The sequence below is a fragment of the Crinia signifera genome, chromosome 5, assembly GCF_055691185.1.
Source record: "Crinia signifera chromosome 5, ASM5569118v1, whole genome shotgun sequence".
Classification (NCBI taxonomy): domain Eukaryota; kingdom Metazoa; phylum Chordata; class Amphibia; order Anura; family Myobatrachidae; genus Crinia; species Crinia signifera.
Window position 1 is genome coordinate 91237741 of NC_139221.1, and position 23899 is coordinate 91261639.

The 23899-nt window shown below is 43.7% G+C and overlaps 1 long non-coding RNA gene across 1 annotated transcript in view; it reads left to right on the forward strand.

Moving 5' to 3' along the window:
- LOC146080411 (uncharacterized) overlaps window positions 1–23899 on the forward strand; it is a 38867-nt gene that overhangs the window by 4023 nt on the left and 10945 nt on the right. Inside the window, exon 2 of the long non-coding RNA XR_014474871.1 lies at window positions 19318–19364. This is a non-coding gene — a long non-coding RNA (uncharacterized LOC146080411). The remainder of the gene's footprint in view (window positions 1–19317; window positions 19365–23899) is intronic.

Consider the following 23899-nt stretch of genomic DNA (forward strand, 5'->3'; position numbering starts at 1 on the left):
GGCAGCTTTTGAGCTGAAAGCAGCTCAAACTAGTAAACTGAGCTGCTTTCAGCTCAATGTCACCCATTGTATATGAGCCTTCACACTCTTTCATTATACTGTGTGTACTTAATCCCCATAAGCATGAAGCAATATTTTAAACAATATAGCTCATTCTGGGCCTTAGCATTATTGTTTGTTTGTTGTCATCCAATATGTACGCCCAATATCATTAACAATGTCCTCGTTCATCTGTACATACAGCCAGGGGCGGATCCAGGATAAAATGACAGGGGGGGCACCATGATAAAAAAGGGGTTTGGGTGGGGGAGGGGCGGTGTTAGTGGTGCCAGTGTACATGCTAAGAGAGCGGCAGTAGAGTGTGGGAATGGAATTAAAAATAGGGCCTGGCATTTAAAGTACGCAGGCCCACCATGGCGACAAAAGTGAAGGATGTAGTTGTGCGCGCGCCAAAGGCGCGCTCCAGAAAAGGGTGTGTGGCCACTCAACAGGTGGCGTGTCAACACCATATACAACTTCTACACATTATGCAACAAAATACTCGACCCCATTATACTTGCCCCTTACACATGATGCCACAATTTTTTTGGAATGAACCAAAATTGACATAATGCCACATGGATTGTGTCAAAATTCACATAATGCCACATGGATTGAGCCAAAATTTACATAATAACACACACGGATTGAGCCAAAATTCACATAATGCCAAATGGATTGTGTCAAAATTCACATAATGCCACACAGATTGAGCCAAATGCATAAAATGCCACATGGATTGAGCCAAAATTCACATAATGCCACACGGATTGAGCCAAAATTCACATAATGCCACACGGATTGGGAAAAAATTCACATAATGCCACACGGATTGAGCCAAAATTCCCATAATGCCACATGGATTGAGCCAAAATTCACATAATGCCACACGGATTGAGACAAAATTCACATAATGCCACATGGATTGAGCCAGAATTCACATAATGCCACACAGATTAAGCCAAAATTCACAATACACTTCATAAACAGGGACATTGTCCACCAAAGGCGCGCATTAAACATTTACACCATAATGTCCATTACACGTTAAATTACACGCCATTATGTCCATTATGTGTTATGCCAAACACCATAATGCCTATTAAAAATTATGCTACATAAGTGCTGCTTCTCTACATGCTCATTGCCAAGGGTTCCATGCTCATTGCCAGAGGTTCCATGCTTGTTGCCATGTGGTATTACATGCTCATTGCCAAGGCTGAATACATGCTCGTGGTAAATAGGGGAAAGCAGAAGTGATAGCCACTGACAGTGGCAGAGCCTGGCTGTATTCACAGCACTGCAGGTCCCGGCTATTTGAAATAATACCCCTTTCACACCAGAAAATGCATTCCCAGGTTGGCCCCTTTTACACCAGCCTAGTCCCTGCATTTTCTGGTGTGAGGGGGAGAGAAAACCACCCCTCCCCCCTTTAACCAGTTATCTCATTTAACCGGCTATATCTTCGGAACCAACTGACGCATTTACATGAGACAAGTATTATATTGAAGAACTTTTGAGTGGGCTTTGAATGATTTTGGTCCAGTGAAACTGAAACGTTTGGTTCCAGAGTAATCTGCCCTCAAAGAACATGAACAGCCATGAAATTACATTTCAAAAATAAAAAAATTGGTTTATACGCAATATCTCTGGAACCGATTGACCGATTTGGACCAGCCTGGTATCATATTAATGGCCCAGCGATTTGGAATTGAATGAAATCAACCACAAGCTTCTGTGATGCCAGGGTGGGAACTGGCAGCCGTCGGAACTGGGTGGGGGTCGGAATTGACGGGTCCCATATTATCCTATGGGGAAAAAACGTTACAGGTTTGCCAGGTGATATCTCCGGTTCCCGGGGGGCTAGAGACATGGGGCTGGGCTTGTTGGAAAGCCCTGGTCCTCAGCTACAAAATAAATGACAGGGGGGGCACGTGCCCAGGTGCCCCCCCCCCTGAATCCGCCACTGCATACAGCTCAAGTTGACTATATCTTCAATGACTGCATCTGTGGAGTGGAGACACACTGATGTCACTGAACCATATCGTTCAGTGCACTATATAATTTGCAAAAGTTAAATAGCTTGTAAACCGTATCGTTTAGTATTTACCCGCCTTAGTGGATCTATTGTCGAGAGATAAATTGGACGATGATAAAGCACCAACTAAGCACTTGTCATTTTTCTAAACACAGCCTGTGACATGGCTGTTAGGAGCTGATTGGCTGGTACTTTGGGTCCGATTTTTGATGGTGTGTGGTCTGCATGTGCGTATTCCCCTGGGAACGCAGGCGGGTCGATGCCTGCTAGGGGTGTGTGGCTGACATCACATGACATCAGCAGCGAACATCGAATGATTTCTCTCCCCTTTGGCAGCGTGTGAGAGGATGTGTTCTCGTACACATCCACACACATGCTAGCAAGGGGAAGCGGGCGGCGGGCAGTGCTTATAAGCCACCTAGCAAACAGGTCTGAATCAGGCCCTTTATCTCTATCTCCAAAGCTCGAGGTCCATACACACTAGAAGATCTCCGCCAATGCCGATATTGGCAGCGGCGGGGGGCAGGCATTGGCATACACTCACTGATGCCACACTCGAGGGGGGGCGACGGCAAGGGGGGGAGCAATGGCCATGTGGTTCACAATATCGCTAAGAAAGCCTTTTCTGATCGATATTGTGACCAATATTGTCTAGTGTGTATGGGCCTTTAGTACATAGACCGCTAAATGCTTTACATGACACAGAACGTACAGCAAAAATATATACTGTATACTAGAAATAACATACCCCACAACATGACCCTCTCCAGGAGGGACACAGTGCTCTGCTCCTGGGCTTTCCTCTTAATGTATGATTGCCATCACCTGTGCAGAAACACCTTTCTTATTAGTTAACCTGTTCAAAAACAGGTGATGGCAATCATACATTAAGAGGAAAATCCAGGAGCAGAGCATTGTGTCCCTCCTGGCATGGGTCATGTTGGGAGGTATGAAATAATGTCGCTGTTCCTAGCATTTGGCAAAACCGTAAAACAAATTAAAGCTTTACTTGGAAGGATAGGTTTTATTCCATTTTTTTCTTAGGAGTGTGTGTGTGTCTGTGTCAGTGAGTGTATGTGAATATAACAGCTAATAAATTACTGTATATTACATTTCTGGGCAATATCTGATTATCCCTGAATCTGCTTTGGCCAATAAAAATGGCCAGATGTTGCGATTAATAACCAATGGTCATTAAGACTGTATCCAATTAGCGGCCATTTTTATCAGCTGAAAATAAACCCCCAGGCAAAAACACATGGGATTGGGGATAAGTCCTGGATCCTATGTGTTATCATGGATCAAGGCGGCTACTTAACAGGGTTTATAGTATGCATCGCATGTCTCTGCCACGCAAAGCATGATACCCAATAACAGTGGTTATCAGGGGAAAGGATAATGGCCCCGGGGCTACTAGGATAGTGCTGGCCGGACCTATTATCAGCAGTAAATCACCGCTGCTCATAGAATATCCCCCTATGAGTTTCATACATGTCTACAATCTCTAGTGTTCAGCATGTAAACAGAGAGAGGTTTAGAGATTGATGGCACCATCTGCTGTACAAAATTGGTTCAGCAGCAACTACAATATGCTGGTCTCTTGTGCCAGCAACAAAATACTGTATCTACATAACAGCATGTAAATATTCCTTAGCAAGAAACTCAGATACATGTCTAAATTAAATAATATCTACCTGCCATTTAAAATAAAATTAATGATAGGTATTGTGGGAGCATGCAATACTACATAGTATTTATTTATGTATTTGTTACCAGTTATTGATATAGTGCACACATATTTGATTATATCCCTTGAATTGCACATACAATACAATTATCTGGCTGATCCACCTTATATCAGCAGATCACCCAAGTAACTGCACAGTGTATGATGGTGACCAATCTGAAAATATTGATCAGTTGGGCATACTGAAATCGCTCAGCATGTCCATTCAAGCGATTCTAAGTTGAAAGTTGGCTGCATCTGGTAGTGTATGTGCTGTTGCAGCTGACCAACAAATATTTCCCAGTTCCTTCATAAAGGAAAGAATGGGTTAATGTCTTTACCCCATACAAGGAGTACAGATATCGGGTGCCACCCTCTGGGTGGGACTAATTAACCTCCAGCCATACATTGCACCAAAGAGTCCCTGGCTGGGGCATAACTAGTAGTTTGTAAGCCAATAGCAAAACCTTGAAATGATCCCCCCAACCATCATCACTACAATGCCACTTAGGGGTGCATAAGAATGAATGAAGGGATTGATAGACAAAGTGAGAAAAGGGGAGAGACAGGGAGTAAGAGATGTGTCAGAGAGAGAATGAGAGGGTGTCAGGGAGAAAATGGGGGAGAGAAAGGTGAGACAGAACGAGGGAAAGAGGGCTTCAGAGAGAATGGGGAAGAGAAAATGAGAGAGATAGAGGGTGTTAGGGAGTGAATGGGGAAAAGACGGAGTGATAGAGGGTCAGGGAGAAAAAGGGGACAGAATGAGAGAGATGGTGTAAGGAAGAGAAAGGGGAGAGAGAATGAGAGAGAGTGTGTCAGAGAGAAAGGGGAGAGATGGAGAATGAGAATAAAAAAGAGAGGAGTCAGGGAGAAAGAGAAATAATGAGAGAAAAAGAGGGTATCAAGGAGAGAAAGAGGGGAGACAGGGAGAGAGAATGATAGAAAGATGGTGTCAAGGAGAGACCAGAGAAAGGAGATAGAGAATGAGAGATAGAGGGTGTCAGGGAACAAGAGAGATATATTAGAGGTTAGAGAGAGAAATGGGGAGAGAGAGAGAATAATAGTGAGAGGGTGTCAGGGAGAGAAAGGGGGAGAGACAGATAGTGAGAGAGGGTGTGTTAATGGCGATTAAATATGACCAAAGAAACAATAAGTGAAAAGCACAAGTTACGTATTAGGTCCGTAACCTGCGTACCCTTTATACCTAGCTACGTGCGAACAAAACGTAGCGCAGCGTAGCGTACCTTTATTGTGTATTACACACCAAAGAACCAATACCTTAATAAGAGATCCTTTCGCAGTACTTTGACTCTAATCTGCGAATATACCTTTTAGGACAGTGTCCGTAATATACCTTATCGCTATGCGAATAACAGACACAACCACAGTATAGAAGTAAGGAGGTAGAAACTCCGTAAAAAGATGTATTTAAGTCCCTAATGGACAAAAGGGGTTTACAGGAATAGAAAATACAGGTATAACAAGTAATACAGTAGTCTAACAATGAGTATAATAATCAGGCTCTGCTACGGGAAGAAAAACAGATACACGATACAATCAGCCCACAATATAATAAAAGGAAGTACAGTGAATGCAACCGTTTACCGTCTCATCAAATATGCGCAGCGCAGTCCGGTCGGAGCTCGCTATCGTTCAGGGTTGAACTATAGCCCGGTCAAAGGTCAGGGAAAGGAAGATGTGCCGAAGTGACCGAGGCCGCCCTGGGTCACCTATCTTATAGGGTCAGAAGGGGGAGGTCAAAGGCCATTCCTATTGGTCAGGGTTCGTATGTCAAGTCCTCTGTGATTGGGGCAAAGGTGCAGGGGGAAGGTGAACTTTGGAGTCCTTTGTCTGTTGGTATCGTCGTCAGGGGTTGTAAATAGCAGTAGAACCGGTTACAACTGGATTCCTTTGTTATACACTTTTTAACAGAAACTGTCTTGGGAATATGGATTTTGTCCATAACTATCGGGCCGTATGGATTGCGATTCATTCGCAATGACCGGAATACTGCGCATAAGAAACGGAACTAAACATTATACAGACGGATGTATGCAATGCTAACTAAGCTATGTGTGGTGCTCTAAACCTTTAACTATATTTTATTTAGTGTCAGTGTGTTATTATGAATTTATGTGTAATAGTATGGCTGCGCTTCTGGTCCACTTTGTCACACAGACTCGGGTATGGAAACTTTATTTGCGCAACTCTGCGAACCAAAATGGCGGCCATACTATCCTAAAATGGCGTGTATGCAACTCGACTTTAACAGTCCACCCTTTGACAGTAAATATAAAACTGTCACAGTACAAAACATTTTACATAACAATACAGAAATTCATAATCCTAACAGAGAAATTGGGATCCGTGAATTAAACATATAAGGGGAGTAAACCATCTGCTCTTTGGCCGATCCTGGATCATGGATAAACGATGGGCCGCATTTATCGAACAATCTACTCAGGGTGACGAAGGATAATGTACAATTTTTGGGATAAAAATAAAAACAAGGGAGGTTACAACATATACACTTTCACAAATATGGTTTCTTTAAAAGGTGGTGGTTTCGATTCTAGGGTCATATACCAAACCCTGGTCTTCCTCTACATCTCTCGTTCTTACACTCATGATTTCAGTACGTTTTGTCTTTCCCCGGGTCACCACCTTTAAACATTTGAACAATAGCACAAAAACTATGATGGCACCACCGATACAGAGAAGGAGTTTTCCTATGTTTGCTATGATTCCTTGCGCCCATTCTCCTAAACCAGAGAACCAGTGCTTTGGATTCAACCAGGAGGTCCATTCGCTAACTTTGTTACCTATTTCTGCCAGGCTGATATTGTGTTCCCTTCTAAATTCCCATTTAAGCTGAAGAATCTCATCCATCCGATGATCAATGATTTCTTCTGGGTCTTCAGTATTGTTGGTGATATATGTACAACATTTCACCCCAAACTGTGTAGAGAGGGTGACACAATATCCTCCTGTCATAGCTGTCAGATAGTTCAACACCATCCGATGTTGGACTAGCTCTCTTTTATACGCTTGTAACTCTTTCCCAGTGTATCTAAAGGTGTCATCATAAATCTCAGTGATGTTATCTACCAAGCTGGCTAATGCTTGGATATACTTAAAATTTATGACTCCTCTGGCGGTATGGGTGATATCTAATGCAATGAGGGGATACCGAATGACTCGTGTATCAATTCGGAAGCTAGGGGTTCTTTCTTGATTGTTAAATCCCTTTTATGGATTTGGTCATAATGGGTATGAGTGTAAGGAGGAGGTACACTTCTGTGTATGCTTACCATTTCATCATGTGTAAGGGTCATCACTTCAGGTAACACTCTACCTAAATAACAAATTCCAACGTAGTTCATGGAGAGCCATTTGAATGCCCTTCTACCACAAATATAATAAACATCGTCAGGGAGAAAATAAGGGACAGAGTATTTCATGATTTTGTCACACATTATCCATAAGAACATTCCCGTCCCCTGCTCCCTGACTTGTTCCTCACAGGTTTCTGGCTGTAGGGTCATATTACAGTAGCCGGCTGATACTCTGCCGGCCATCATTTTACTTTTCTTCACAGTGTAGACATATTTATAGTGTCTCCCACTGGTGCGGATCTTTAACAATAATTCCTTATCAATAGGCTCTCCATCTGGACGCTGGGAGTAAGTTATTGTCTGGTTGTGCCATGTCACTTCCCAAGTACCAATCATTCTGGAACTAGAGAAGTTCATACATACCAGGGACTTATCCACTTGGTATGGGTGTAATCTAAGACTAGGGGACCTGGTATACAGGTATCTCTTATCCAGTGGCCTCCCTTTATTTAATACGCTTATCTCAGAGATATTAAGCGGGTATGGGACTAGGCCTACACTACTCCTTTTATGTAGTACTTGTGAACACACCCAGCATTCTGTTTGGTTTAATACCTTACCCACTAGTGAGTGGTAATCACTCAAGGGATGTCGGCCTGTAGTTGCCTTACTTGTTGACTGACATCGCTGGATGCATTCTTCTTCCATTTTCGGTTGACAATATCTACAGACACAGTACTCACCAGACAATAACTCATCACATAGTCCTTGAACTACGTTTTCCTCGTACCTTTTACCTTCTCCTGTTATGGGTAAAGTATCAAGCTGGTTTAGGGATTCTACTTCACCCATATCTGGGTCCATTATTACACTGTCAGAACTCCGCTCCGATCGCTCTAGGATGTGGCAGCCACCGAGTATCCTTGGATGAAGAAGAGGAAACGTGGAAATAGATGTATAACTGTGAACCTGTTGCTTGGAGTCCTTCCATCATCTCTACCAGGGGACTTTTATTTGCTCTGCTCTTTGACCTTTGTTCGCTCAGGTTGCTTGACCTTGGCTGCCTTTCAGTCTTCCCGGAACAATGCTTCTAGCGACACTTCTTCTCTTTCGCTCTCTGCACACGGGAACTCTGGGTTACTGGCTTTCTTGCAGTGGGACGAATGTATCCAAGTCTCTCTCTCTGCGACTTTAATTGATGTAGTGCTGGTCAACAAAACTTGGTACGGTCCTTCCCAACGGTCTATCAAACAACCTGAGCGTAAAAAATTTCGGATCATAACAAGGTCTCCTGGTTTAAGATTATGACAATTTTCGATAGGCATATCAGGTGTTAATAAATTCAGCTCCTTTTGTTGTTTCCTTAGCTGTTTGTTTAGCTTTAGGATATACTGTACAGTTAGCTCATTGTTACACTTGAGATCATCCTGTGGGTCTATCATGACGTGTGGCTGCCGACCAAACAATATCTCGAAGGGGGACAAGTTGAGCGGAGCCCTGGGAGTGGTCCTAATGCTATACAGCACAATAGGCAGTGCCTCTGGCCATAACAACCCTGTTTCAGCCATAACTTTACCCAATTTGTTCTTAATAGTACCGTTCATCCTCTCAACTTTGGCGCTCGCCTGGGGACGATATGGAGCATGAAGTTTACTATTAATCCCCAGGAGTTTACACATGATTTGGAAGACCTCTCCTGTGAAATGAGTGCCTCTGTCACTCTCAATGACCTTTGGGATACCATATCTACAGACAAACTCTTGACATATTTTCTTTGCTGTAAAGGTAGCAGTGTTGGAGGCAGCGGGGAAAGCCTCCACCCAGCTGGAAAACATGTCAACACATACTAATACATATTTCAAATTTCTACAGGGTGTATGAAGTCGATTTGTATTACCTGGAAAGGGCCTTCTGTAGGAGGGATGTGGGATGGCTCTGTTGGGATGGCTTTTCCAATGTTCTTCCTCAAACAGGTGAGGCATGACATTGCCACTCTACCTGCTTGAGAAGCGAACCCTGGTGCACACCAGTAGGCCTTTACCAGCTTGCACATACCTTCCTTCCCAAGATGTGTCAGCCCATGGGCCGCCTCGGCTAGACTAGGAAGGTATGCCCTGGGGGCCACTGGTTTCCCGTGTCCATCTCTCCAAAGTCCGGTGGACTTTTGGCCACATCCCTTCGACTTCCATACTGCTCTTTCCTGTGGGGAACACAAATTCTGCATGTCTATCAGTTTGGATGTGGATACCATGTTCAGTGTACAGAGGTTTGTAGGATGAGTGAGAATATTTACAGGGCATGCGGCCCTTTTCGCTGCCTCATCAGCGCGGCTGTTACCAAGGGACACCGGGTCCTTCTCTGATGTGTGAGCTTTGCACTTGATAACAGCCACTCTGTCTGGAAGCTGGATAGCTCCCAGAAGTCTTCTAATGTATGTCGCATGCGCCACTGGTGTGCCAGCCGCCGTCATGAAATTCCGGAGGCGCCATAGGGCTCCAAAATCATGTACTACTCCGAAAGCATATCTGGAGTCGGTATATATGTTAACTGATTTTCCTTTGGCCAGTTCACATGCTCTGGTCAGTGCCACCAGTTCTGCTACTTGTGCTGAGTGAGGTGGTCCCAAGGGTTCAGCTTCCACAATACCTTCTCCATCTACTACCGCGTAGCCTGTGCACAGCTCTCCCGTCTCCGTTTGTCTATGACAGCTACCATCAGTGAATAAGGTTATGTCTACCTCACTTAATGGGCTGTCGCTTATGTCGGGACGTGCTGTAAAGGTCTGATTCAGGTAGGTCATGCAATCATGTTTGTCCTCACCTTCACTAAACTCTGCTTTACCATATTCAGCAACATTCCCATCACCCTTCACCCTTTGTGCCTTGGAGGGCACATGAGGAAGGAATGTGGCTGGGTTTAGTGTGTTGCATCTTTTGATGGTAATATTTACAGGGGCCATCAGCGCCAGTTCCCACTTGGTGAACCGTGCTGAGGACACATGACGTGTTTGGGCAGAATTTAGGAGGGCAGAATTTAGGAGGGCAGAGACAGCATGGGGAGCATGAACAGTTAAATCGTGTCCTAACACCACATCCTCACTCTTGTTTACTAGTTGTGCTATTGTGGCCACACTTCGTAAGCAAGTTGGGAGTGAGCGTGCTACTGTGTCCAGCTGGCCACTGTAGTACGCTACTGGTCGGTTGGCATCACCATGTTTTTGGACAAGTACTCCTGCCACACACCCAGCTGATTCAGTTCCGTACAGTTCAAAGGGCTTCCTATAATCTGGCATTCCCAGTGCTGGGGCCTTTGTTAGGCTCACCTTTAGTTCCTCGAAAGCCAGCTCAGATTCCTCAGTATGAGAGACCCGGTCTGGCTTAGTTGAGGAAACCATCTCTTGTAGTGGTAATGCCAGAATAGAGAATCCTGGGATCCAATTGCGACAGTATCCACACATGCCTAGGAACGTACGGATCTGGTGCTGGGTCTGTGGCAGTACCATGTTTTGAATAGCTTGGATTCGGTCGTCGGTGAGGTGTCTCAGCCCTTGGGTAAGGCAGTGGCCCAGATACTTAACCCTGGTCTGGCATAATTGTAGCTTATCCTTTGATACTTTATGCCCTGTCTCTGAGAGATGCATCAGCAGCTGTCTAGTGTCATGCACTGATGACTCCAGTGACTCAGAACACAACAATAAGTCATCGACATATTGTATTAGTATCGAACCACTCATGGGTTGAAAGGATTGTAAACAATCATGCAAGGCCTGGGAGAAGATGCTGGGGCTGTCTATGAATCCCTGGGGGAGTCGTGTCCAGGTATACTGTACTCCTCTGTAGGTAAAGGCGAACAGATACTGGCTGTCAGGGTGTAAAGGGACAGAGAAAAACGCAGAACACAAATCAATGACTGTGAAATGAGTACAGTGAGGTGGGATTTGCATTAGGATGACAGCTGGGTTTGGCACTACGGGGAATTGGCTCTCAACTACTTTGTTTACCCCTCTTAGATCCTGCACTAGTCTGTAGCCCCTCCCCCCGCTCTTTTTCACAGGAAAGATGGGACTATTGGCCGTGCTGGAAGTTCTAACTAGGATTTCCTGTTGGAGCAATCGCTGGATCACTGGGTATACTCCTAGCTCAACTTCAGGTTTTAAAGGGTATTGCGGTATTTTTGGGGCTATCCTGCCTTCTTTTAAGCGGATCTCTACTGGAGCTACATTTGCCATCAGCCCAGCATCCTGTCCATCTTTAGTCCAAAGGGAACTCGGTATTTGTGCTGTAATTTCAGCTACCCTAGATGGATTCGACTCTATAACAGTGGAATACAACATTAGCCTCTGAGGACTGTCCAGCATATCTTGCACCTCTTGTGTAAGATTTCTAGGAGTGTCCAGAAATACCCCATCGGGGGTGCAATAGATGACACATCCCATTTTACATAGTAAATCTCTGCCCAGGAGGTTAGTCGGGGCCGCTGCAGCCAACAGGAAAGAATGTTTGGTATGCAGGGGCCCGATTGTAACCTCCGCTGGTTTTGTCAGTGGGTAATGTTGTATTTTTCCTGTTACCCCAATTGCTGCTACTGATTGGTCAGTGAAACCCAAGTGAAGAGGAGTGTTGAGAACAGATCTGGCCGCCCCTGTATCAACCAAAAAGGTTTGCCTTACTCCAACTATATCAACCTTTACCTGAGGTTCCTCTCTAAGGTGTTGTGTTAATCTAACTGGCTGTAGGATACAGGTATGACCTGTTTCCTATTGTCTTACCTGGGTTGCCCTTAGTACAGTGTCAGCCATCAAATGGGGAGGAGGCATGTTGCGTGACCTGTCTGTCTCCTCCCATTGTCTAGGGGTTGGGTATCTCCGCGTCTCACCCTGGTGAGGCTCCCAGTCTCGCTTATGTGTTTGGTAACTCCTAGGGTTTCCTGATTTGCATCGATTTGCAAAGTGTCCCTCCCTATTGCAGTTGTAGCAGATTATTGGCTTTCTACCTGTTTCTCTGGTGTTCTGGTGGTATGGGGTCTTGTTAGGGGCCTTACTGAAAGCTTGGATGCTAACCATCATTAATTTATCGGTTTGCAGCTCTCTGTGTTTCTTAATGTTACGGTCGTGGACCATGGCAGATTCCCGTAGGGCATCCACTGTCATTCCACGCCAATTTGGGAAAGAAGTTTGGACTCTGGCTCTCAGGTTTTCTCTAAGCCCTTCCACTAGCACAGATCATCTCCCTCAGGTGGGGGTCGTCCTTAGGCTCGGAGACACCAGTGTATTTTGATACAGCTAGCAAGGCCTTAGCAAAATAATCAGCAGCAGATTCACCATCCTTTTGCTTGATGGTGAAAATCTTGCTATATTCCACTGCCGCAGGAAAATATACTCCCAATTGTAAGTTGATTAGGCGTATATTTTCCTGGTTGATCTCATCATTTATCTCCTTGTCCACTTTCAATCCACTATCCTGAATGAATTTCGGGATATCTATGTGGGTAGGGAGACAGGCCCTCAACATGATTCTCCAATCCTTGTTGGTGGGCTCATCAGAGTTTCCCAGATCCCTTACAAATTTCCGGCTCAAAGCCAGATCTTTCCTAGGATCAGGGAAATCTGTAATGATGGACCGCAGCTCTAACCGTGTCCATGGGTTTAGCATGGTCATCTTTCTGGTAGGTATCACACCCTCTCTGTCTGCCTTACCGTAGGGAACCTCCAGTGTGCGTACAGGGTATGTTTGTACCACTTCCGCATTACTGGGACCTGGTGGGGAGTCGTCTGTATCTGTGCTGTGTGGTGCTATCTTACCTGAGTCCATGACTAAGCTGTTGGCATCAGCCGTCTCCTCTCCCTGTGTAGGGGCCCCAGCAGCAGGTTTTGCCGGTTCAGCTTTTCCCTCAATCATATTAATTGCGTGGGAGACGGCCAGTGCCAACAGCTGCTCGTTTTCTTCTCGGGTTTCCTTATAAGGGGATAAGACAGGGTACAAGTTAGCAACGGTTACATTATTACTCATGTCTTGCTTATTAGTTGTTAACCCCTTCGGCACATATGGGGGTGGGGGAGCGGTAGCGGCTGCATTCTTATTGTGGCTGATTGTATCTGATTCCCCATTGTTCCTGTCCTTCCTTCTGCCACAATTTAGGAATTTCTATGTGCTTCACTCTCTTCTTACGACTGGAGAGTAGACATATTTCATCTTTTACTGCCGATAAGATTTCTGGAACAAAGCTACCAACACTGGGAAATTCTAACTTGCTGCCTTGTGTCATTTTTCTCCATTTCTTTTGGTAAACAACTGCTCGTTCACCGTGCTTACAGCACATAATGAAGGCTGCCGACCCTTTCGGTCGACTCGCCTCCTCCCTAACTGACATGTTGTCACTGCGTGACGCGTTATTATCCATAATTACAGGAATAAACGTTCACCGCTAGTAGACACCGGTGGGTTGTTACTTTTTTGAGAGCTCCCCAAACACTCACTTCTCAGCGTCCTAGAACACTCCCACAATCAAGTGAGGTGCGAAGGCTACGAGGCAATGATACTCAATCACCAAGCTCTCAACTAGCAGCGAACTTCTAGTTGACCTACAAGGTGCGGCCGATTTCTCCGGGACACAGCAAAACTAGTTTTTCCTGTACCCCCAAAAAACGTTTTTTCTAAAGGAGCTGATCGGATCACTGGGTTCCGATTTAGCTTCTTGTACCCTCCTAGTGGATCAAAATAGGTAGTTTCACGGAAGGGGCAGTTCCTATGGGCACACCGTCACGTGCACCTTGTCCTACACCGGACTACGCTAACTGCGCTGAGTCGTGTCGTCACACACCCGTTCACCTCAGTTTTGTTTCACACTGGATGCTAGTTACACCTTGGTCTTATGCTTATATTTGAAATATTTCTGTACAGAAAAATCTTCCCAGGCTGGTAGCTTCTCACTAGGTACTTATGCAGGTATAAATCCCCTTTTAAATAGCTATAGGAATCTATTAAAATATTGCTTGAGTTGCTTGTTTATATGAAAATGAACAAAAGAAAAACTTATTTTCTCTTATTAATCACCGCTCTATCCACAGTATATTACTATACTGTTTTAAATAAAGCTAGTGATTTAACACTGTTCACCTTTGAGTTCCTATGTGTGCTGCATGTGCAGTGCCAGTGAACAGCCACGTGTGTACGTGTGTTTTGTTAAACCTGTTCACAGGCCGCCGATGAATCGGCCACCCACGTGTTCTACAGTGTATTTGCAAGGTTGCGCTCGGGTTTCGCTATACGCAGTAATTGCACCTAAATGTGGAATAAATCCCTTAACTTCGTCCGAAAGTTACGTATCAAGATGCGAAATGAATCCCGCACTTAATCCATAAATCACGTACAAAGATGCGAAAATTTCCCCGATGTGAGCACGTGCGCGCGCACCTTGCGTAATACACAATAGATACTTTACGTTACTGAAAAAGGCCCGGAACTTTTCGCCACGTGGCGGAGTCCCTGGCCCTGCAGTAACTAACACTAAAGTTATAGTTTTGCACAGAGGGGATCCTCTATGTACTATAATAAAACACAGGCCTTTGTCTCCACGTGTGCGAACTTTATCGCACGTGGCACATATACTGTAATGAACAAGCAACGCAAGACACTATACCCCGTTAAACTACTTGTGGCAGGCAGAAGTACAGTTTACTAAACACTTAAATATGCTTTAAAACACGTGGCTTAATGTTTCCTTGGATTTCACTTATTGTACTTCGGGTTCAACGCTAGCACTTCTCGAACCCCGCACCGCCGCGGACCTGGCCTATCCAGCAATGGATAATAAATACTTCCACCCTTTTGCTGGTATAGGTCAAGCCGCGCGCCTGGTACTGAGCTCCAGAATGTGAAACGGACGGACGCAGCCCCCAATTGTTAATGACGATTAAATATGACCAAAGAAACAATAAGTGAAAAGCACAGGTTACGTATTAGGTCCGTAACCTGCGTACCCTTTATACCTAGCTACGTGCGAACAAAACGTAGCGCAGCGTAGCGTACCTTTATTGTGTATTACACACCAAAGAACCAATACCTTAATAAGAGATCCTTTCGCAGTACTTTGACTCTAATCTGCGAATATACCTTTTAGGACAGTGTCCGTAATATACCTTATCGCTATGCGAATAACAGACACAACCACAGTATAGAAGTAAGGAGGTAGAAACTCCGTAAAAAGATGTATTTAAGTCCCTAATGGACAAAAGGGGTTTACAGGAATAGAAAATACAGGTATAACAAGTAATACAGTAGTCTAACAATGAGTATAATAAATCAGGCTCTGCTACGGGAAGAAAAACAGATACACGATACAATCAGCCCACAATATAATAAAAGGAAGTACAGTGAATGCAACCGTTTACCATCTCATCAAATATGCGCAGCGCAGTCCGGTCGGAGCTCGCTATCGTTCAGGGTTGAACTATAGCCCGGTCGAAGGTCAGGGAAAGGAAGATGTGCCGAAGTGACCGAGGCCGCCCTGGGTCACCTATCTTATAGGGTCAGAAGGGGGAGGTCAAAGGCCATTCCTATTGGTCAGGGTTCGTATGTCAAGTCCTCTGTGATTGGGGCAAAGGTGCAGGGGGAAGGTGAACTTTGGAGTCCTTTGTCTGTTGGTATCGTCGTCAGGGGTTGTAAATAGCAGTAGAACCGGTTACAACTGGATTCCTTTGTTATACACTTTTTAACAGAAACTGTCTTGGGAATATGGATTTTGTCCATAACTATCGGGCCGTATGGATTGCGATTTATTCGCAATGACCGGAATACTGCGCATAAGAAACGGAACGTAACGGTACTAAACATTATACAGACGGATGTATGCAATGCTAACTAAGCTATGTGTGGTGCTCTAAACCTTTAACTATATTTTATTTAGTGTCAGTGTGTTATTATGAATTTATGTGTAATAGTATGGCTGCGCTTCTGGTCCACTTTGTCACACAGACTCGGGTATGGAAACTTTATTTGCGCAACTCTGCGAACCAAAATGGCGGCCATACTATCCTAAAATGGCGTGTATGCAACTCGACTTTAACAGGTGCCAGGAAGAGAAAGGGGGAAAAAGAGTGAGAGAAAGTGTTAGAATCAGAATCAGCTTTATTGGCCAGGTATACTTACGTATACTAGGAATTTGGTTTGGATTGCTGTGCAACAGCCAGGGTGGGAACACGTAAAAATAGTCACAGTACAGATGTATATAACACGTAGATTTGCACTAGATGTATCCTGATGAAGGACACGGACATGAGTAACATACTTTTACTGAGCTGCGCAGCACCCAGGCAGCCATTCAGTGACGCCACTTGGCGATTGCACCAGCCAGATAGGTAGACAGTAAAAACAGTACAAGTATAGGACACATCGTGAGAGAAGGGTAGAGACTGAGTACGATAAGGCATGAGAGAGGGTGTCAGGGGGAGAGACAGGGAGTGAGAAAGGGTGTCATGGACATAAAGGGAGACAGGGAGTGAAAGAAAGGGGGTGTCAGGAAGAGAAAAGGGAAAAGACATGGTGTGTATCAGGGAGAGAGCACCAGGTAGAGACTCTCAGAGAGGGAGGAAAGAGAGGGGAAGTGTGGGGAAAGAGGGGGGATAAAAGAGGGGGGGGGGGGATAAAAAGAGGAGAGGGAGGGTGACCGGGGAGGAGGAATAGCTGCTGGGCTTGGGGGTCCCCAAGTGGCTGGGCTTTATAGCAGTTGCATTCCCTGCACCATCTATAGTTACAACACTGATTACTGGACTTCTGGGTTTTTACCCCGTAGTCTATCTGCGCATATGCAGAAGGATGCTGCAGCTGTGCAAGATTCTGGGAGAGATCAAATTAGATCCCTCTGCAGCACGGATGTGGAGAAAAGCCTATAGACTTCTATAGTGTAACACAGTCGCTAGCACAGTCATCAGATTGTCTTGTGTTTATGCACCGATCATCTGGTTATGTTTATTTAATGACCTGCACTGGCACAGTCCATTATCCACCATGTTATACAATCCCCAGAAAATACAACGGTGTCTATTGTTTAGTATATTATTTTTTACCAGTGGACAACATTTGGTAACTACTGATGAACGTAGGTAAGGTGCTGTCATAGTAAATGAAATTACAGGTTATACACAAATCAAGTCTTTGGGTTTAAGTAAATTCACTGAGACAGTATGTAATAACATCCTAAGTTACTCCATATCTTACATCCCTCCCAATGACATTTACTATGTATGTTGCTTCGGGGCCTGTAAATGGTTATCTCCAAACTCCAAGTGAGTATGTTTTATTTTCAGAGTTGTACCTGAAGTGTTAACCCTGTTCCATGAAAAAATGGTAGACATTCATAGTATGGTTGTGCCTCTCTACATCCATACACAATATGAACACAGAGGTAAACGATCTGTCATCCATGAGGATAGGTCCGTAGCAAGAAGTCTGATAAATTAATCCAGGATTCCAGTTTTTGGTACAATTGGACGTCACTAAAACCACACGTGGAGTACTGAATTTCAAATACATGTTTGATAGATAATATCACTGACATGTATGATGATACTTTCCCTTATACCAGAATGGAGCTTCAAGCATGTAAGAAAGAACTAATACAACATAGGATAATACTCAAGTATTTGACAGCCATAAAGGGAGCACATTGTGTTACCCTGACAACAGAGTGAAGTCAATTGCTGCACATATGTCACCAATAGCACAGATAGCCAACAAGTAGTGATAGACCATAAGATGGATGGAATTCTGAAGCAGAAATGGGAATTCAGGAGATTGTATAATTTTTCTCTGTCCTCTGTAGGAGAAGTATTGACAGTTTAGATGTCTTCGAAGAGCAGATGTGATAGTTTTGGGTACCATCAAAGGGTGGTATGTTAAAGTCGTATGAAGGTGTAACTGTGATTAATGATCTGCAGGTTGCTGTGTGAGACTGGTTGAACGAGTGAGTGTGTGTGTGTGTAGTGTGTGTTTTTATATATATATATATATATATATATATATATATATATATATGTGTGTGTATGTATGTATGTATGAATGAATACTTTTATTATTATATATATATTATTATTATTATTATTATTATTATTATTATTATTATTATTATATATTTCCGTAATGGTACTTTTTTTTTATTACATATTTTTTTTTATTGAAAAGTTTTTCAAAGTAACCCTGCCAACTGTAGCCTATATCGTGTACAATAATCAATTTGACAGCATAGAATGACAGTGATAATATACATTTACAGCAATCCCCATAAGTGCAACGTGTTTTAGCAATTGACTATATCGGGTTGCTGATAAAGATGTTTGTACACAGTAGAATTAAACAGTGAGAAACAAAAAAACAGATGACAAAATAATAACAATAGACAGATATTGGGGAGAGAAAGAATGAGAAAAAAAAGGGGGGTAAAAGTAAAACGACATCCACTAAAACCAACTCCTAGCATATAAAGTGTGTCCCCCCCCCCCAAACTTGTATTTTTAAATGTGGTATAAGTATGCCGTACCATCATATGCCGATTGATGCTGGGTGCACCTTGTGGCGCACCCAGCACCCAATAGTTGATATGGTAGCTGCATAGTAAACACTGTGCAGGAGTCTGGCCTGTGCAGTGGTTCTGCCGGCCTGATGGCTACGCATGTGTGTACGGCGATTGTCAAGGTTACTGACAATCAAGGTTACTGCAGGCATCTGCCAGTGATGTAATCGATCGGAGGCAATTCACCTGTTCCTGGCACCTGTGCGACCTGACTCTGATTAGCTGGGGAGGAGCAGCGTCCTGCCCCCCTTTTTAAAAGGTGAGCATTTGCATTGGTATTTTGTATTCACATTTCCCCCTGAAGATAGGGTGTCAGGGCCCTGAAAAGTGGAGGTGAATAAACTGTTTGAACTCATGCTGCAGTGCTGTGCTGGTCTTCTGTCACTTGAGATTATATATAAAATTTTCAAATGCAGATAAAATATGCATTTTGGTATAAATGTCAAGAGTATTAAAAAATAAAGTACATTTTTGATTAAATTTGCATGCTCCAGAATGTAAGTCAACTCTTGCCTAGTTTCGTTCATAATAAAGTATTTGTACGATTAAAAAACATATTGTTGCTACTGTAAGTGTTGTAATGAGAAGAGTTATTGTACGATTCTTAATTTCAGCTTCTGGCCATGTCCGAAAAATAAGTCCCTTGTAGGCTGAAGGATTAGTAAGTAGTCTAACATTAAGCATATTATTAACCCCTTCCTGACGCAGCATGTTTTTGCCTTCCTGACAGAGCCCTTTTTTTCAAATCTGACATGTATCACTTAAGTGTGGTTAACTTTTTTTTGCTTTTACTTATCCCAGTGATTTTGAGATTGTTTTCTCGTGACACATTGTACTTCAAGTTAGTGGTAAATTTGGGTCGATACAGTCTGTGTTTTTTTGTGAAAAATACCAAAATGTCGTAAAAAAATTGAAAATTTAGCAATTTTCAAAATGTTAAATTTTCTGCTTGTGAGACAAATAATCATACCACTCAAAATAGTTAATAACTAACATAGACCATATGTCTACTTTATGTTTCCATAATTATTTCAACATCCTTTTAATTTTTTTGGACACTAGGAGGCTTAAAATATGAATAGCAAATTCTCAAATTTTCAAGAAAATTTCAAACACTGATTTTTTTAGGGACCAGTTAAGTTCTGATGTGACTTTGAGGGACTTGTATGTGAGACACCCCCATAAATGATGCCATTTCAAAAACTGCACCCCTCACAGTATTCAAAACAGCATTTTGGAAGTTTGTTAACCCTTTAGGTGTTTCACAGGAATTAAAACAAAGTGTAGGTGAAATTTCAAAATTTCATTTTTTTTGCAGATTTGCAATTTTAATACATTTTTCTAAGGAACAAAGTAGATTTTACTAGAGAAATGTGACTAAAAATTGATTCCCCCAATTCTTTTGTTTTCATAAATATCCTATATGTGGCCCTAGTGTGCACGTTGACCAAACCACAGGCTTCATAATAGAAGGAGCACCTACTTGATTTTGGAGCCTCCTTTTTATGAGATTATTTTTTAGGCACCATGTAGGTTTCTAGGCACCATAAGATGCTAAAAGTTAGGAACCCCCCCACAAGTGACCCCATTTTGCAAACTACACCCCTCAGGGAATTCATCTAGGGGTATAGTGTACATTTCAAACCCCCAGGGGTTTCACCAATTGTGGTACAACTGGGCAGTGAAAATGAAAAATTAATTTTTTTACACAAAAATGCAGTTCTGGCTCCAAATTTTTCATTTTCACAAGGAATGAAGGAGACAAAGCACCCCAAAATCTGTGCCCCAATTTCTCCCGAGTACGGCAATGCCTCACATGTGACCAAAAAATACCATTTGGGTGCATGGCAGGACTCAGAAGGGAAGGAGTGATTTTTGTATTTTGCAGCTCAGATTCTGGTGGAATGTTGGTGGGTGCTATGTCGCATTAGCAAGACCCCCGAAGCACCAATACAGTGGATCCCCACCACAAGTGACCCCATTTTGCAAACTACACCCCTCAGGGAATTCATCTAGGGGTATAGTGTACATTTCAAACCCCCAGGGGTTTCACCAATTTTGATACAACTGGGCTGTGCAAATGAAAAATTACATTTTTTACACAAAAATGCAGTTCTGGCTCCAAATTTTTCATTTTCACAAGGAATGAAGGAGACAAAGCACCCCAAAATCTGTGCCCCAATTTCTCCCGAGTACGGCAATGCCTCACATGTGACCAAAAAATACCATTTGGGTGCATGGCAGGACTCAGAAGGGAAGGAGTGATTTTTGGATTTTGCAGCTCAGATTCTGGTGGAATGTTGGTGGGTGCTATGTCGCATTAGCAAGACCCCCGAAGCACCAATACAGTGGAACCCCCCCACAAGTGACCCCATTTTGCAAACTACACCCCTCAGGGAATTCATCTAGGGGTATAGTGTACATTTCAAACCCCCAGGGGTTTCACCAATTTTGATACAACTGGGCTGTGCAAATGAAAAATTACATTTTTTACACAAAAATGCAGTTCTGGCTCCAAATTTTTCATTTTCACAAGGAATGAAGGAGACAAAGCACCCCAAAATCTGTGCCCCAATTTCTCCCGAGTACGGCAATGCCTCACATGTGACCAAAAAATACCATTTGGGTGCATGGCAGGACTCAGAAGGGAAGGAGTGATTTTTGGATTTTGCAGCTCAGATTCTGGTGGAATGTTGGTGGGTGCTATGTCGCATTAGCAAGACCCCCGAAGCACCAATACAGTGGAACCCCCCACAAGTGACCCCATTTTGGAAACTACACCCCTCAGGGAATTCATCTAGGGGTATAGTGTACATTTCAAACCCCCAGGGGTTTCACCAATTTTGATACAACTGGGCTGTGCAAATGAAAAATTACATTTTTTACACAAAAATGCAGTTCTGGCTCCAAATTTTTCATTTTCACAAGGAATGAAGGAGACAAAGCACCCCAAAATCTGTGCCCCAATTTCTCCCGAGTACGGCAATGCCTCACATGTGACCAAAAAATACCATTTGGGTGCATGGCAGGACTCAGAAGGGAAGGAGTGATTTTTGGATTTTGCAGCTCAGATTCTGGTGGAATGTTGGTGGGTGCTATGTCGCATTAGCAAGACCCCCGAAGCATCAATACAGTGGAACCCCCCCACAAATGACCCCATTTTGCAAACTACACCCCTCAGGGAATTCATCTAGGGGTATAGTGTACATTTCAAACCCCCAGGGGTTTCACCAATTTTGATACAACTGGGCTGTGCAAATGAAAAATTACATTTTTTACACAAAAATGCAGTTCTGGCTCCAAATTTTTCATTTTCACAAGGAATGAAGGAGACAAAGCACCCCAAAATCTGTGCCCCAATTTCTCCCGAGTACGGCAATGCCTCACATGTGACCAAAAAATACCATTTGGGTGCATGGCAGGACTCAGAAGGGAAGGAGTGATTTTTGGATTTTGCAGCTCAGATTCTGGTGGAATGTTGGTGGGTGCTATGTCGCATTAGCAAGACCCCCGAAGCACCAATACAGTGGAACCCCCCCCACAAATGACCCCATTTTGCAAACTACACCCCTCAGGGAATTCATCTAGGGGTATAGTGTACATTTCAAACCCCCAGGGGTTTCACCAATTTTGATACAACTGGGCTGTGCAAATGAAAAGTTACATTTTTTACACAAAAATGCAGTTCTGGCTCAAAATTTTTCATTTTCACAAGGAATGAAGGAGACAAAGCACCCCAAAATCTGTGCCCCAAAATGATATCAACCCTGTGCCAAAAATGCTGTTCAGTGATGTACGTCACTGATCAGCGGCCACAGGACACCCACAAAAGCAACGTGGGTGTAAAAACAAAACCCCACTGCAATCCCCCCCCCCCCCCCCCAAAAAAAACTGCAGATCAGTGATGCAGTGATGCGACACTGATTAGCAGTGAGGGGCAGCAGGCAGACAACTGTGGGTGCAACCTGACAGGGTATATATAAAAAAAAAAAACCTGGACCCCCAAAAAGTTGCTGATCAGTTAATTAATTTAAACTGATCAGCACAAAAGGGGGGGGCAGCAGTCAGTTGCACAGGCAGCACAACCTTTGGTGCAACTGACAGGTATATATATATAAAAAAAAAAACCCCAAAAAGTTGCTGATCAGCACAGATATACTGATCAGCACAAAAGGGGTGCAGCAGACACAAAATATAGCACTCTCTATCACTCTCTGTCACTATCTGTCACTATCTCTCACGATCTGTGACTCTATGACACTGCAGCAGCAGGACACAGGAAGTCACAAGATCCAGGAAGCATCCAGCTGCTGGCAGCATGCTACCAGCGGTGATCAGGTAAGTATCAGGCAAGGTTCAGGTATGTATATCACGACAGAGTGGCCGGTGACCGCTCTGCACGCAATTCCAGACCGGAATGGCGTCTGCAGCGCAGTGACCGTTAGTTTAAATGACGCGCCTTGGCTGTGATTGGTCTGTCGGTCCGACGGACCAATCACAGCCTTGGGGGCAGGTGGGGTGAGGTGGGGTGAGGTGTGGTCATCACCGGTGACCCCCTCATGCCCCCTCACACCCGACGGTGATTGACACCTGTGTTACCGAGCGTCTGATTCGCCGGTAACACAGGAAAACGCTGCGACTGGCTGTTCACATTGAACAGCCAATCACAGCGATCGCCGACGGGGGGGAGGCATCGCCACCCCCCCTGGGCATGCAGGGACATGTCTGCTGACATGTTTAAACTGTCACCGCGTCTATAGACGCGGGGACAGTTTAAAGTCATGACGTATATATACGTCATGTGTCGGGAAGTACATCCCGGCCGTATATATACGTCAAATGTCGGGAAGGGGTTAATGAAGATAGTTACTTTGCACCAGAACCTTTTCAATTTAAAACAGTTCCACATAGTCTGAAAAATTTGCAATTGTTATGCCACATTTCTTCTGTAACCATTTGTTCTGTCCTCAAGTAAACCTATTGAAGATAGGCTGAATTTAATGATTTCAATTAAATAGATTATAAAGTAGTATCATGTGGATTTTCTAATGTTTGTATATCTCCTTTCCATTTTTCTATTTGCAATTTTCACTGAAAATGATCGACATAATAATTTTTCATAATCAACAAATACATATATTTCACTTTATATGGTTTGGTTAAAATAAAGTTTTAAAGCATGTCTATGGACGCCAC